General features: G+C 46.8%; 3 pseudogenes; 1 reads left to right on the forward strand and 2 right to left on the reverse strand.

Annotated features, from left to right (window-relative positions):
* Positions 1-5504: 5504 nt before the first annotated feature.
* Positions 5505-5657, reverse strand: LOC143727011 (U1 spliceosomal RNA; annotated as a pseudogene).
* Positions 5658-6091: 434 nt separating this feature from the next.
* On the reverse strand, positions 6092-6267 carry LOC143727440 (U2 spliceosomal RNA; annotated as a pseudogene).
* A 7674-nt stretch (positions 6268-13941) lies between these two features.
* LOC143727275 (U2 spliceosomal RNA) lies at positions 13942-14114 on the forward strand (annotated as a pseudogene).
* Positions 14115-14503: the final 389 nt, after the last annotated feature.

Consider the following 14503-nt stretch of genomic DNA (forward strand, 5'->3'; position numbering starts at 1 on the left):
ATCCCGTCAGCAGACATCCCCTGGCTGAAGGAGGACAGCGAGAGAGGCCTCTTTACGCCTGTCCAAATCTACAAGGACATCAAGGGCGTCATTAGAAGGCGGCGCGTCCTGAAGTCAGACAGGATGTGGTTTTATCCCCCCGAGCCACCCGGCTTCGTTAGCGGCGGCATCCCCACTCCACAGGCCTTTTTCCGAGGCCGTTTTTTCTTCTGGCGCCCCATCGGAGTGTGGCGGTGCTCCCTGAAGTGTCCGCGTGGAGATAAGTGCCCTGGGGCCGGAGGCAACACACACCTCTCCAAGTCTGGTTACCATACCCGGGTAAGGCTCAGTCTCTTCAGACCTTTGTTTAGAGTAATACATACATAATTATTGACTACTTAACACACATGAATTCTGACTGAGGCATCATGTACCTATTTATTTTTGTTTTTTAAGAGGGGGCACAGTGTCCACAACACACAGAAACATGTGCTCGCACTTACACCATCGGCCTCCTGCCATCCTCCTATATGACTGCTAACTACAGCAACATAAGTAGAAGATAAATTATTAGATAATAGTCATCCATGCATGAAAAAGTCCCCTTTGTTTTCATGAGTAAATGCTTTGGGAATTTTAAACAATTAAATATTTTTGTTACAGCATTTACTAACTTTCTTACAGCATTTACTAACTTTCTTAATGTTATTTACAATTTTCTATTGTTATTGTTAGTTTATGATGCAATAATAATGTTAATATGTATCATGTTAGTCTTGAAATACATTTTTAATTTATCAATAATTGTCAATCAAAATGTTAATCTGAAATGTTTATCAAAATGTTGCTGAAAATGAAATGTCCATCAACATGAATTTTAAATTCCTGAGACATTTTTATTATTATTTTTAATCAAAGCATGCACATTTTACATTCACAATGTAAAATGCTACAAACATTATAATGCTCTGATTTATAGCCTTGAAACCCGCAATATACAAGACGCCTCTGAATGCTGCTCTGTGACTGATGTGTGATCTCGCTCGCTCTCTCTCTCCCTCTCTCCGATGTGTGTTTTAGGTACGTCACATCTGTGACGTGTCCGGTTGGTACACCATGGCAACAGAGGTGGTCTCCTGTGGACCGTGCCTCAAGGCTGCCAGGGGTGGAGCGAGTGGTCCCATGGGTCGGTGGCTGGCCTGGGACGATGTAATATTGCAGCAGCTGAGCGAGGCTCATCGGGCCATGTTTCCGGCCGTGCTGACCGCAAAGCGTGGGGTGGACAAAACAGTAGTTCGCCTCATGCGTGACCGCACGGAGGGAAACACCATGATCAAGGTGTGGCGGCAGGTGCAGGAGAACCACATGGAGGACTACCATCAAAGGAAGGATCTCAACACCACGCTCCTCATGGCCTTGGTGGAACCCGGAGGAATCGTCTCTGCGTTGGGCCACGGGGAGTTCCAGGCGGCACCTCTACCCAGAGAGCTACCCTGCACGCGGCTCCTGCGGCACGCCTTCCTCCTGGCAGAGGCGGACAACGTACAGGACTACCGGAGCCAGATCCTCTCCACGTTCGGCACAGTCCTGAAAATGGATTCCACAAAGAAGGCAAGTGTGTTGACATACAAGTACTCACAGGGAAACGCAACATTATGCAAAACTAAACTAAACTGTTTTGTATTTGTTTGTTTGTTTTGTTGTAGGTGGTGAAGAAATTGTCTGGGGAGGGCAAGGGCTCGGCCGAGTGGTTCACCAGCATCGGCAACGAGTACTCACAGATCGTGTCTTTTGTCCTCACCTGCGAGGAGTCTGTAGAGAAGCTGGGTCCCATGTGCCGTGGCGTGGTGGAGCGGTTTCGGCTCGCCAATCAACCGGCACCCAAGATCCTGTATATCGACCGGGGATGCTGCAAGGCACAGGGTCCGACGGCCCTGGAGACGCTCTTCCAGCCTTGGGTGGACGACGGGATGGTGGTGAGGCTGGATATTTTCCATTGGATTCACCGCTTTGATGCTGCTCTGCGTACCGAGGCCCACTCTAAGTATGCCGCCTTCAAGTCTGCGCTGGTCGGGGCAGTGTTGGCCCTCAACCGTGAGGACCTCCAGCTCCTCATCACGGCTGTCAGGGCCAGAGACCCGGCCACAATGGAGGTGGTGACGGACGAGGATGTTGTCCGGCGTTACATCTCCCGGGACCAGCTCCAGCATCATGTCCGGCGTCTCACCCTCGGTGCCCAGGAGACATTTCGTCTTGTCCACCTGGTAATTGAAGAGCTCAAGGGTCCAGCAGGGCTCGACGAGAGCGGGGTCAGCCTCTTCAAGTCCCCTGGTAAGAAAAAACACCTCACGCACACACACAATATGTGCAAAATGACAAGAGCCCATCATGCATGTCTGTGGGTTTTTGTGTTTACAGCAGCAATTGATGAGATGTGGGCCAGCCAGCAGCGACACCTGGAATGCATCCAAGACCCACCAGGCATGGCCATGTATCGGGTTGCCCGCACCACGACCATCAACGGTGTGGACCTCCCGTATTATAAGGGCCTGCGTGGGAGCAACAGCCTGGAGGGGTTCCACAAGTCGCTGCCCCATATGATTCCAGGTAATCTAAGGGAGAAAAATACTTGTTTAACAGCAAACAACACGTGTCCCTTTTGTATCATTCTGATAATACCTGTTGTTGTGATGTTCAGGTCCCCACTGTGCGGCACGCCCTTACCAGGTCTACCTCATCAGTGGGATCGCCAGGTGGAACTCCGACCGCAGCTCGGACGCCGTGTTTGGGGGCAGAGGCCGGCACAACAGAGTATACTCTGCACCGCTCATTGACCGCCTCAACTCCCGCTGCAAGCAGCTGTTTGGTGAGACGGTGGAAGAGAACTTCAGGGCCCCGGCCGCCGTCCAGTCAGACGAGCTGCTTGGCCTTGAATATCTTTTCAGCCAAAGCACGGGGGAGGCCTTCTCTCTTGAGGGCATTGTCAATGACGGTCCTGGGCCGGAGGAGGAGGTCATTCAGCCTGGGCAGGCTGACTCAGACGACGAAGCAGACGAGGCGTACCAAAGCGACGAGGACCATCCTGCTGTCCAGCCCCACATTACTCTTACCAGCAGTGAGACTGCTACTGTCAACCCTCCTGCCTTTGTGAGTAGAGTACCGACTTGTCTCATAGAAGAGAATACAGTAATCAATGTTGAAAAACAAGATATTGTATGCATTGGAACTTACCTAATTTTCTGTGTGTGTGTGTGTGTCTCTGTGTATGTTTTACAGGAGGATGTCTGCAGTGACAATCCTCTGCCGGGGTTTCAAAAGCTGGAGGCATTCTGTGCTGCGCTGGTAGAGGTCGGCTTGACAGACGAGAAGCTGCTCCTCAACACCGCGCAAAGGAACAGGGTCCTCGAGGCCTGGAATGCGGTTGAGGAGCACGACAAGCAGCCACAAAAGTACCACCAGCTGTACCGCACACATTGGGGAAACACGCTGTACTGCCGTACTAAGAGGGATGACCTTGCTGACGCCGCCTTGGTCCAGAAAGTGAAGATGGCAAAAAGGTATGCGCCAGCACAGCAGGACATCAGCCCGCAGCACAACCGCCTCATGTATGTGCTTGTCAAGCTGCTGTGGCTGCGCTCCCCTAAGGCCTCTCGCTCCAACCCCGAGAAGGCCAGCATCCTCAAGGCCTATGACAGGATCCAGCACCGGGTCTTGGTGGATGACCCAATCCTGTGCAAGGCAGGCATCCCTCTCCCCAAAATAAACACCAAAACAGTGAGGGACTTCATCCGGCAGCAGGAGAGGCTGGTGAACCTTCACGCCACCAGGCAGCCAGCCGTCATCTCCAAGACCACCTCGGTGTCGTCTGAAGAGCTGCCTCCTGCACCGCGCCAGCCTGCCGTCCTCCCTCCACCTGACTACCCTGTGATGGAGTACGTCCCCACGCCCTGCACAGCCGGCACAAAGGTGTTGAAGGGACGGGCCAGCATGGTGGTGACGACGCCACAGCCTCCTCCACAGCTTCCTCCTCAGCCACCACTGCCCCTGCCAGTGAGAAGAATCCCCCCCACCTCCACCATCACCAGGCCTGTGCTGCCCCTCGTCTCCCAGTCTGCGGGCCCCTCATCCACGCAACCCATGCCGCCTGCTGGTCAGGCATCCATCCCGGTCACTCCACCTGTACCCATCAGGCCAGCTGTTCAGCCGACCTCTGGACGGAACCCTGTGCTAGGATTGTCGTGGTCTCGATCCACACAGTATAAGAGGAAGCTGGCAGATCATCCCACGGACCTGGGTGTTAAGCTTACGAGGGTGAAGCATATCTCGACCTGCAGGGTGTGCGGGCAAACAATTCAGGGACACAAAAAGTACAAAAAAAAGACATATTGCCCTTCGATAAACCGTTCAGCCTCCAAGGGACTGGAGAACAGAGTATTTAAAAACTATGAACATTTTGTTTCTGTTGTGGACGGATTAGAGGAGTGAACGGCTGGCCCGTTGTAAATAGTGTATATAGTTCTTGTGTACATATATATATAGTGTATATATATATATATATATATATATATGTATATGTATATAGTTCTTGTTTATTGTTCTACGTTCTGTGTGTTCTTGTCTTACAATTGCCCTTTAACACGGCACCTTTGGTTCTCTGCACTGTTGCCCTGTTTCATGCACTAAAAATGCACTATTTCATGTGTTTCATGCACTTTATGAGGTGTTGTTCTGGTATTAAAAGTGCACTTTAACACAGCACCTTTGGTTATCTGCACTTTATGACAGAATTAATTTTTGGATGAACCATTCCTTTAATATGTTCTATTTTATGGTGAAAATTTGTTTTATCATTCAAAAGTGTCATGTGTGCAAGTTACATGTGTATATCTCCACAATGTTTACTTAAAACAATTTTCAATAAAATCAATGTAAACCTTTTGATTGATTATTGTAATGTAATGTGTGTGTGTGTATATATATATATATATATATATATTCTTGCATAATATATTCTATTCTATGTAACTAAATAAAATGATCATTTGTTTTATTGTTAAAAAGTGTCCTTTTATTTATATGAATGAGGCAACTTTTGAATAATTACATCAGATCAAACTTTCATCATCATTGTAAAGGAACTACATGCTTATATTAAATAATGAACATCCATAGTAAACTTATGTACATACTTAATTGTTGTGGAAAATTGGGGTACATAGAAAATTATTCATAGTACTAGTTTATATAATCTGTACAATAAAGCAATAACAATGAAACATTAAGTTACTTAATATAATTACTTTAAATTAAATTACTTAATGTAAGATGAATACTCAAGTAAAAGAGAGAGATAGTAGTCAATCACATATAAACAGTATTTCATAATCCGTTGAAATGCTATTATTAGCCATGAATGAATGGATGATGTCATCATAACAAGTTGTATTGGTGATGTCATTGCTCGGGGATTCCATCGCTCACGTGTGGACCTAGGAAGTAAACAGAACGATACCATGTGATCAATCATAGAATGACACCCAAACACGTTTACAATCAATTGCACTCCGGTACTGCGCAAAGCCATTCGCAGGGGTCAGCACAACCGGAGTGCAATGGCCGAGCCTCGCCCTGGGTGAACCACCTTCCTGATCATGGTGTCTCCCCTGCCAGGTAAGTATGAATTCCCAGGCCTCCCGTCAGAGGCACCGTGTCCCTCTCCGCAATCCTCACCAACGGTCGGACAATCAAACACACACCTGATTCAACTCATCAGCTCATTCGTAAAAACTCCAAGAGATAAGAGAGAGACATCAAAAACCTGCAGAGTCGGGCTCTTTTGCTGTTGTTGTTGTGGATGATGTTGTTTTCATGCTCCGGATCCATGAGCCAAAAATCAATTTCATACGCGGTCACCGGATAGTGGACGAATCAGATGTTAAACGAGATAAGAACAGAGTTGTTGTTTTTTTTTCCCTCTCACACCACCATTACCTGTATAGCATATGATCACCTACAACACCTTTAAAGCACCCATACACAGCAATATACGTTACTTCCATTAACACCTGCTGCCACACAAGACTAAAACATCTCTTTCATTGAACACAGTTTTTGGGGGTGCACCGTTCCCAGAAGTACTGCAATACCGGGTCGATGCGTGGAGTGGACGGAGCAAGCCCCTCTTCCATCTCCCAGTTCCAAAAATCAATTTAATATATGGTGCCCGGGTAGGGCACGTATCAGATATTAAACTGATAAGAACAGATTTTTTTTCTTTTGAACAGTTTTATTGTCACAGTTTTCACAACATACAACTTACAAAGACATTACATTTTTTTCATTAAAAACCACAGTGGAATCATTTAAAAAAACAAAATTTGTGTATGTATGTATGTATGTTTGTTAAAAGTCTTTGTGCTTGTGTTTTGTTTGTAAAGTCCATGTGTGTTTTCAAGAGTCTTGTTGGTGCTGTTGTTGTTAGAATGTTTCAAAAACCATCTTTAGAAGATAAAAATCAATCATAAAATAAATATAAAATGCTAAAAAAGGAAGTCATCTTTTGTGCAGGACCGGGTTGAGTCCTTATCAAGATTTCCCTTCACTCCTCTCTCCGGAACAGGCAACCGGCCCAGCGCTTCCAGTGCCCAGCGGAGGTCCCCTCCCTCCGGCCCGCTGGCCCGCTGTTCCCGTAGCCGGCGTTGATGAGGGTGCATCTACGGGCGGCCAGGTACGGCGGTGGCCGGGACCTCTTTCGTGCGACCGCAGCCCCCCCATCCGAATAACGACGTCCGGCGCCTCCTGCAGCGTTGATCTTACAAGTTGCTCGCACGCGTGGAGGGGCACCGTAACGCGTTTCCCCACCAGCAGGTTTCTGGTGGTCCAGATGGCATCCTTGATATGGTTGAGGGTGAGCCAGAGCGAGGTAAATTGTTTCGATGTCATCTCCTTCAAGCCCTGACCCACCCCCAGGATGGCGAGCTTGTATTCCATCCGGACCCCACCCGCTGGCAGGCACGGGAAAACCAGGGGGCTGGTCCTGGTCCACAGGTCCCGCGCAGCACGGCACTCCCAGAGCAATGCCGCACGGTCTCCGGGCAATTACACCCGGACCGTGGGCAGGTTGAGTCTTTGGCCATGCCTCTGGAGTGCATAACCGCCCTGACCGGGAGGATCTCATGGGCCACCATCCACGCTAAGTCCTTATGCCCGTTCCGGAGAGCAGGGTGGGCCGCGTTTTTCCATGTTTGATTTGCCTCACAAAGGGTGAGGCCTGGGATTGGACTCACTGATTCCCGGTCCTGCACAGAAGAGACAAGAGCCTTGTGATTAGTTAAAACTGTGACATCTAAATCCTCTAAAACATGCTTCTTTAAAAACTTCTTAATAAAACTGTATTCTTTTGGAAGGTTAAAAGACACAGGGGTCGTCAAATCAACTGGTAAAAGTTTTAAAAATCTTAAATAAGACCCCATCCAAAATCGTGCAAAGGCTGCGGTCTTGTTTTCTTTGGATGGGGTCACGGCATATCTCAGGTGCAGGGCGGTAAAACGGCTGCCTAAAAATAGGTGGGGGTCTGGGAGGCCTTTTCCACCATTTTCTGGTCTTTTCTTGACCACCTCCCTCTTCAATCTTTCCCACTTGGACCCCCACAGGAAATAAAACACCGCTCTCTCTAGGTTCCTCAGGAATTTCCTAGGTGGGATAAAAACAGAACAAACAAGTGACATTAGAGGTAAAATGACGGCTTTAAAAATTAAAACTTTACCTTCCAAAGTCATCTGTCGTAGTCCCCAGAACCCCAGTCTTTTCCTAACTTTCCCTAGCAAGTCAGTCCAGTTTTCACGTCCACCCCCTTCCTTGTCAAATTTAACTCCTAAAATCTTGAAATCCGTGTCTTTAAAATCTATATCGAGTCCATCTGTGTCGGTCTCGTCCACGGTCCGAAGAGCAGGGCCTCGGACTTGCTTCTGTTGAGTTTAGCGCCCGAGGCCCGACTGTACCAGTCAGTCAAGTCCATTGCTCTTCGTATGGATAAAATGTCCGTGGCTAAAAGAGTGATGTCGTCCATATATAAAACACACGTTGCTGTCAGTCCACCGGTCCCAGGTATGTCTAGTCCTTTTATCCATGTATCCCTTCTCAAGATCTGTGCCAGTGGCTCAATACAAGCCACATACAGAAGGGGAGATAAAGGACACCCCTGACGGACGCCGCTGTGGATATTTACAGCTTTGGAAAGATGCCCATTTACAAGAATTTTGCTGACCAAGCCCTTATACAGCAGTCCCACCCAAGCTATAAACCTCTCTGGAAAACCCATTTTTTGCAGTACCTGAAAGAGGTACTGGTGCGAGACCCGGTCAAAAGCTTTTTCGAAATCTAAATTTAGGGCTACAAGCCGAATGTTTCTGTCTCTCGCATAACAGATGGCATCTCTAATCAGAACTAGGCTGTCTGTTATCTTTCTTCTGGGCACAGCACAAGCTTGATCCGGGTGGATTACGTCCTCTAAAACGGTCGACATGCGTGTAGTTAAAACTTTACTAAAAAGTTTGCAATCAAAATTTAAAAGCGTAATAGGTCTCCAATTTTTTAAGTCAGTCCGGTCACCTTTTTTGTAAAGTAAAGAGACTATCCCTGTTCTAAAACTGTCCGGAAGTCTGTCAAGGGTCTCAAAGTCTTTAAAAATAGTCAGTAATTCGTGAGCTAAAATATCCCAAAAGGTAAGATAAAACTCCAGGGGGAGTCCATCTGCCCCTGGGGATTTACCCCTCTTAAAACCTTTGAGTGCTTTTTGTGTTTCTAAAATGGTAAAATCTTGGGTTAAAAGCTCATTGGGGCTATTTACTTTCTTGACTAAAAAATTTAAAACTTCCTTTAGAGTGGTTTCATGTACTTCTTTTGGACTATATAACTCCTGGTAAAAATGCTCAACCCCTTTTAAAATTTCATGTGTTGTTTTTACTTCCCTCCCTTCTACTTTTACACTGGTCATAGCCCCTCCCCTTGTTAATATCTTTTTTTTAAAATACCTAGTACATTTTTCACCTTCTTCTATATCTCTCTCTTTACTTCTTAAAATAACCCCTTTACTTTGAAAACTGGATAAAACTGACATTTCTTTTTTGACCTCTTTCATTTCATCATTAAAATCAAAGCCATTGTTAAAAAGATTAAAATATCTTTGTAGTCTTTTTTGCAGCCCCATCATGTATCTCTTTTCCCTATTCTTCTTGTCCCTTCCTACTTTCATAAAAAACTGTCTTGTCCGGTCCTTTACCATCTCCCACCACTGTGCATGTGTATCGTAAAAGTCTTGGAGGGTCTGCCATTGGCTGAACTGCTCCCTATATTCCTTTACTACATCCTCGTCTTCTAAAAGGGAGCAGTTCAGCTTCCACAGCCCTCCCCCTACCGTCACACCCGTGGGCAGTGAAAGGGTGGAAGACAGCATTAAGTGGTCAGAAAAGAAGAGGGGGGTCACTGTAGCATAGGTTGGCGGGCAATCTCTTGTAAAAATATAGTCGATGCGAGAGGCTCTGGAGCCGTCACTACTGAACCAAGTGTAGCCCTCCTCTCTTTGATGCACATTTTTAAAACAGTCGACTAATTTAAAATCTCTCACTAGGCCCTGTAATAAAACCGTTGTCTTATCGACCTTAAAATCCTCTCCTACCCTCTTCCTATCTTTTTTTGATAAAACACAGTTAAAATCCCCTGCCACCTCTAGGGGAACCCTACCTAACATGTGGGACTGCAAGTCTTCTAGAAGCTCATCCCTTTCATTTTTACCTGTAAAACCATACACATTAAGAACATTTAAATCTCTACCTAAAAAAGTCAGATTCGCTAAAAGAGCCCGCCCTTCCCTCACCACTGTGCTGCCCTTCACCAAGATATTGGGATTTTTAATTAAAATAGCAACACCGTCATTTTTATTTTGGTTTGATCCACTCCATATGGAGGGACCAGGGGGCCACAGTTCTTCCATCTTGGTGTACCTATTTAAAAAGGGCAAAGCACACTCTTGTATTAAAAACACATCTGATTTACAAGTATTTAAAAAGGATAAAATGCTCTGTGCTCGTATGGTGGACCTCACACTTCTTACATTGATGGTTGAGATGGTGAGGGCCATGAGCAGTAAGGTTAAAAAGGTATGAGACATTTAAAACAGAAGAAAATAAAAGACTACAATAAAATCATTAAAATCATGTGATCTCTTGTTGCAATTGCCTTTCCCTCCTCCCAGATGGACTGGGGTCAGGAAGGCAAATGCTTACCACCTCCGGGGCTACAGAGAAAGCCAATTGCAGCTCTTTCGGTGATGATGTTCTTAGCTTTACGTGCAAAAAGGATACCGCATTTGGGGAATCTAGGGGCCACATACGTTCCGGATCGGAACTATCCGAACGATGTGCTGCCCTAGGCTTTTTCTCCTCTGTATCAAACAGAGGAGATCCCGCAGGCCTTTTTTGCACCTGAGCATTTGGGAGTGAAAGCTCAGTTTCACTCCCACTGGTTTCTGAAAACGCATCCGGAACTGTTTCTAAAGAGGACACCGTTTCTTCCTCTGTCTCCTCTCCTTCGTTATCTTTCACAATTATGGTGGCTTTCAATTCATTCGTGGTGGCTTTCCTTTCAGTTTGGATGTTTGACTCCGCCCCTGTGGCCGCCCCACTTGCTCCCTCTAGCCCAATCCCTGAGGTTGGCAGGAGATTTGAAATTCCCGCCAAAACCTCAGGGACCACCTCCTCCTTCCTTTGTTCTTTTGTTTGGTGTGCTTGTGGGGCGGCCATTTTTAGCTTGTTGGCAAAACTTTTAGGGCAGTCTCTGTAGAGATGGGTTGATTCTCCACAAAGATTGCAACGCCTGCCGTTGGTACATATTTCAAAACTGTGACCAATTTCTTTACACTTCCCACATACTAATTCTTGGCATGCCTCGGCAAGATGCCCAACTCTTCCACATTTCCTACACAGCTTGGGCATCCCTTGATAGTGTCTGTAGCCTCTGTTTTCTCCCAGCACAATCATAGAAGGCAGATGTTTCAGGCCCTGGTAGCCCCCAGCGTCTTCCCATTGTTTGATGGGAATCCGCCAGGAGCAATTCCAAATGCCATCCTCATCTAGCACTTTGACAGGCTGATTTCTAACAGTGCAAAATCTACCCAGCCAGACACAAATATCATCTCCAGTCACTGTTTCGTTAAACATCCTGACAATCACAGTTTTAAGTGTGTTAGCAGAAAGTTTCTCCACCGTGAACATGGAGAACTGGGCCATAACAGTTTCAAACCTTTGCCAAAAATCATTAAGAAGGGAAGCAGTCTTGAAGCTCAAATCAAATCCCTTGTTTAGGGGCAGAGTCATCAAACAATTCAAGTCGTCTGGCTTAAAATGTAACGTCCTTTGGATCAGCTTCCTGGAAAAATCCATACGGGACATACCCAGGAGCTTCCCCTCAACCTCTCTGAATATAAAACGCACGCTGTGGTGCCTCCGCACGCCGGCACGGGCAGCCGACATGATGGAGGCACCGACAGCCTAAAAGGTTTAAAACTATACAATGAATAAATAAATAAATAAATAACAAGATAAAAGGATAAAAAAGGTCTTACCTTAAATCTGTAAAATAGAAAGCAGCAAGTTCAATTTACCTCCCGAAAGGTGTAGGGCCCGGGACACAAGCGATCTCGAGCCAGGAAACCTCCAAGAGGCGATCGCAACTCCACCTGACGACCAGATACTTGATCTTAGCCAAAAGGCCGAGAAGCGATGACACAATGACGCAGAGGCGGGGGAGCCGTCAAAGGCCACGCCCACCTGGGCCGTGGCGAGAGGGTCTAAAGGTCGCCAACAAACAAGCTCAGCTCACAGCAATACAAGCTCAGCTTGACTGTTGACACCGAAAATGGATCACAGCAGAGCGCACAACACGACACTTTGGAGTGCAACCTGGGATTTTGGACCAACAAACATTCTGCCCTAAAAGTGAGCGGGCAGACCAAAGCATACGTCGTAGAGACTTGAAACTCTTGAGGGATGGTAGTACCCGCCCGGTCTACAACATCACCAAGGCTCGGCCCAATCGGCCCCAAGGTGGCGCTGCAGCGATCAGAAGTACGAAATGCCTCGTAACTCCTGAACCGTCCGTCGCAGACCCAAGTGTCTTACATCACCGGAATCCTTGGCTCGGGCCGAACAAGACGCAGGCCTCGGTTTTGATGGTTGCGCTGGCGAGATTTTCGGGTATTTGGGATTTTGTGAAAAAGCTACTTTTGCACACTAGTCCTAGCTCTTTCGCCCGATCTGACCCAAACCGGTGCAGAAAGATTCCCTGGAGTCTGATTGCCGACAGCGATGGGGAAAAAAGTCGGAATTTCGATTCACGTTGGCGACGGGACGCCGGAACGTTGGGAGTGGGCGAGGCGGGCTTTACTTAAATGGCCATATCTCTCCAACGGAATGAGACAATTACACCCAAGTCGGTACACCTGTGCACGGGCTCAGCACGGGCTCAGCCTTTAATTTTTAAAGCAGTGATTTTACCACTAATTTTACTTGTCTGTTCTGTTTTTAGTCCCCCAAGACGATTCCTGGCCAACCTGGAGAGGGCGGTATTTTATTTCCTGTGGGGGTCCAAGTGGGAACGACTAAAGAGGGAGGTCGTCAAAAAGAAAAAAGAAAATGGAGGGAAAGGCCTCCCAGACCCCCACCTGTTTTTAGGCAGCCGCTTTGCCGCCCTCCACATCCAGTACGCACTGACCCCATCCAGAGAACACAAGACAGCAGCCATGACCCGATTCTGGATGGGGTCATACCTAAGAACTTTGAAAATTTTACCCATTAATCTTAAAAGTCCAGTGTCTTTTAATTTGTCAAAAGAGCATAGTTTTATTAAGAAATTTTTAAAGAAATACCTTTTAGAGACAAATGATGCCACTGTTTTAACTAATCACAAGTCTCTTACCTCTCTTGTGCAGGATCGAGAATCGGTGAGCCCGGTTCACGTTTGGAGGAACGCAGCCCACCCAGCTCTCCAGAACAGGCTTACAGACTTGTCGTGGATGGTGGCTCATGAGATCCTCCCGGTCAGGGCGGTTATGCACTCCAGAGGCATGGCCAAAAACTCCACCTGCCCACGGTCCGGATGTGGTTCCCCGGAGACCGTTCGACATCTGCTCTGGGAGTGCGGCGCTGCGCAGGACCTGTGGGCCAAGACCGGCCCCCTGTTTTTCCCGTGCCTGCCAGCGGGTGGGGCCCAGGTGGACTACAAGCTCGCCATCCTGGGGGTGGGTCAGGGCTTGAAGGAGCTGACACAACCAAAATTTTCCTCGCTCTGGCTCACCCTAAACGTGATCAAGGATGCCATCTGGGTTACCAGAAATCTGCTGGTGGGGAAACGCGTGACGGTCCCCCTCCACGCGTGCGAGCAGAAAATAAGATCAACGCTGCAGGGTGGGCCGCACGTCGTTATTCGGATGGGGGGGCCGGGGTCACACGTAGAAGGTCCCGGCCGCCACCGACCCTGGCCGCCCGTAGATGCACCCTCACCACACCGGCTACGGGAACAGCGGGCCAGCGGGCCGGAGGAGAGGGGATCTCCGCTGGGCACCAGAAGCGGGGAGTCTGGGGCCTGTTCTGGAGACCTGGAGTGAATGGACAATCTTGATAGGGACTCACCCTCGATCCTGTACAAGAGATGTTTTATTTGGCATGTTTTATTGTTCTATTGTTTTTATGTTTTATTCCTATTTATTTTAATCCATTTACGTTTCCTTTAAAACAACACAAATATTAACATACATGGACTTTTACACAACACACAATCAATAATTGATTTTTAACTATAAATTGTGTCCTCTTATTTGTTTGTTTTGTTGTTTTAAGATGTGTAAATAAATACTTGATTTAAAAAAAAAATGTAAATGGAAAACATGGAATGAAAACTTGTGACAACATTTTTTCGAAAGAAAAAAATCTGTTCTTATCAGTTTAATATCTGATACGTGCCCTACCCGGGCACCATATATTAAATTGATTTTTGGAACTGGGAGATGGAACAGGGGCTTGCTCCGTCCACTCCACGCATCGACCCGGTATTGCAGTACTTCTGGGAACGGTGCACCCCCAAAACTGTGTTCAATGAAAGAGATGTTTTAGTCTTGTGTGGCAGCAGGTGTTAACTCTCTGGGGTCGAGAAACGCGCCGGCGCGTTTTGCTGTTTTTTTTCCACATAGCAGCAACATAGACTTAAAATACTCCGTCATTTTTGGTCATATAAATAAAATCAACACTTGATTATAAACTATAGAGGGTCTTCTTTTTTTTTGTGTACACTCACATTAACATCAAAACCGTGTGCTTTTGTAAAATGAAGAAAATAAACAGGGTGTGCTTTCTGCCTCTCTGTCTCCGTTAAATTTTTTTCTGGTGCACGTCTCTAAACTTAAACAAAGCTCAGCGAATACTATTCACACAAGCACGAGCAATATATCTTTATAATCATTTAAATTTGTACT

This window comes from Siphateles boraxobius, unplaced genomic scaffold, assembly GCF_051911475.1.
Source record: "Siphateles boraxobius isolate OS27281-9 unplaced genomic scaffold, OSU_SipBor_1 77, whole genome shotgun sequence".
Taxonomy (NCBI): domain Eukaryota; kingdom Metazoa; phylum Chordata; class Actinopteri; order Cypriniformes; family Leuciscidae; genus Siphateles; species Siphateles boraxobius.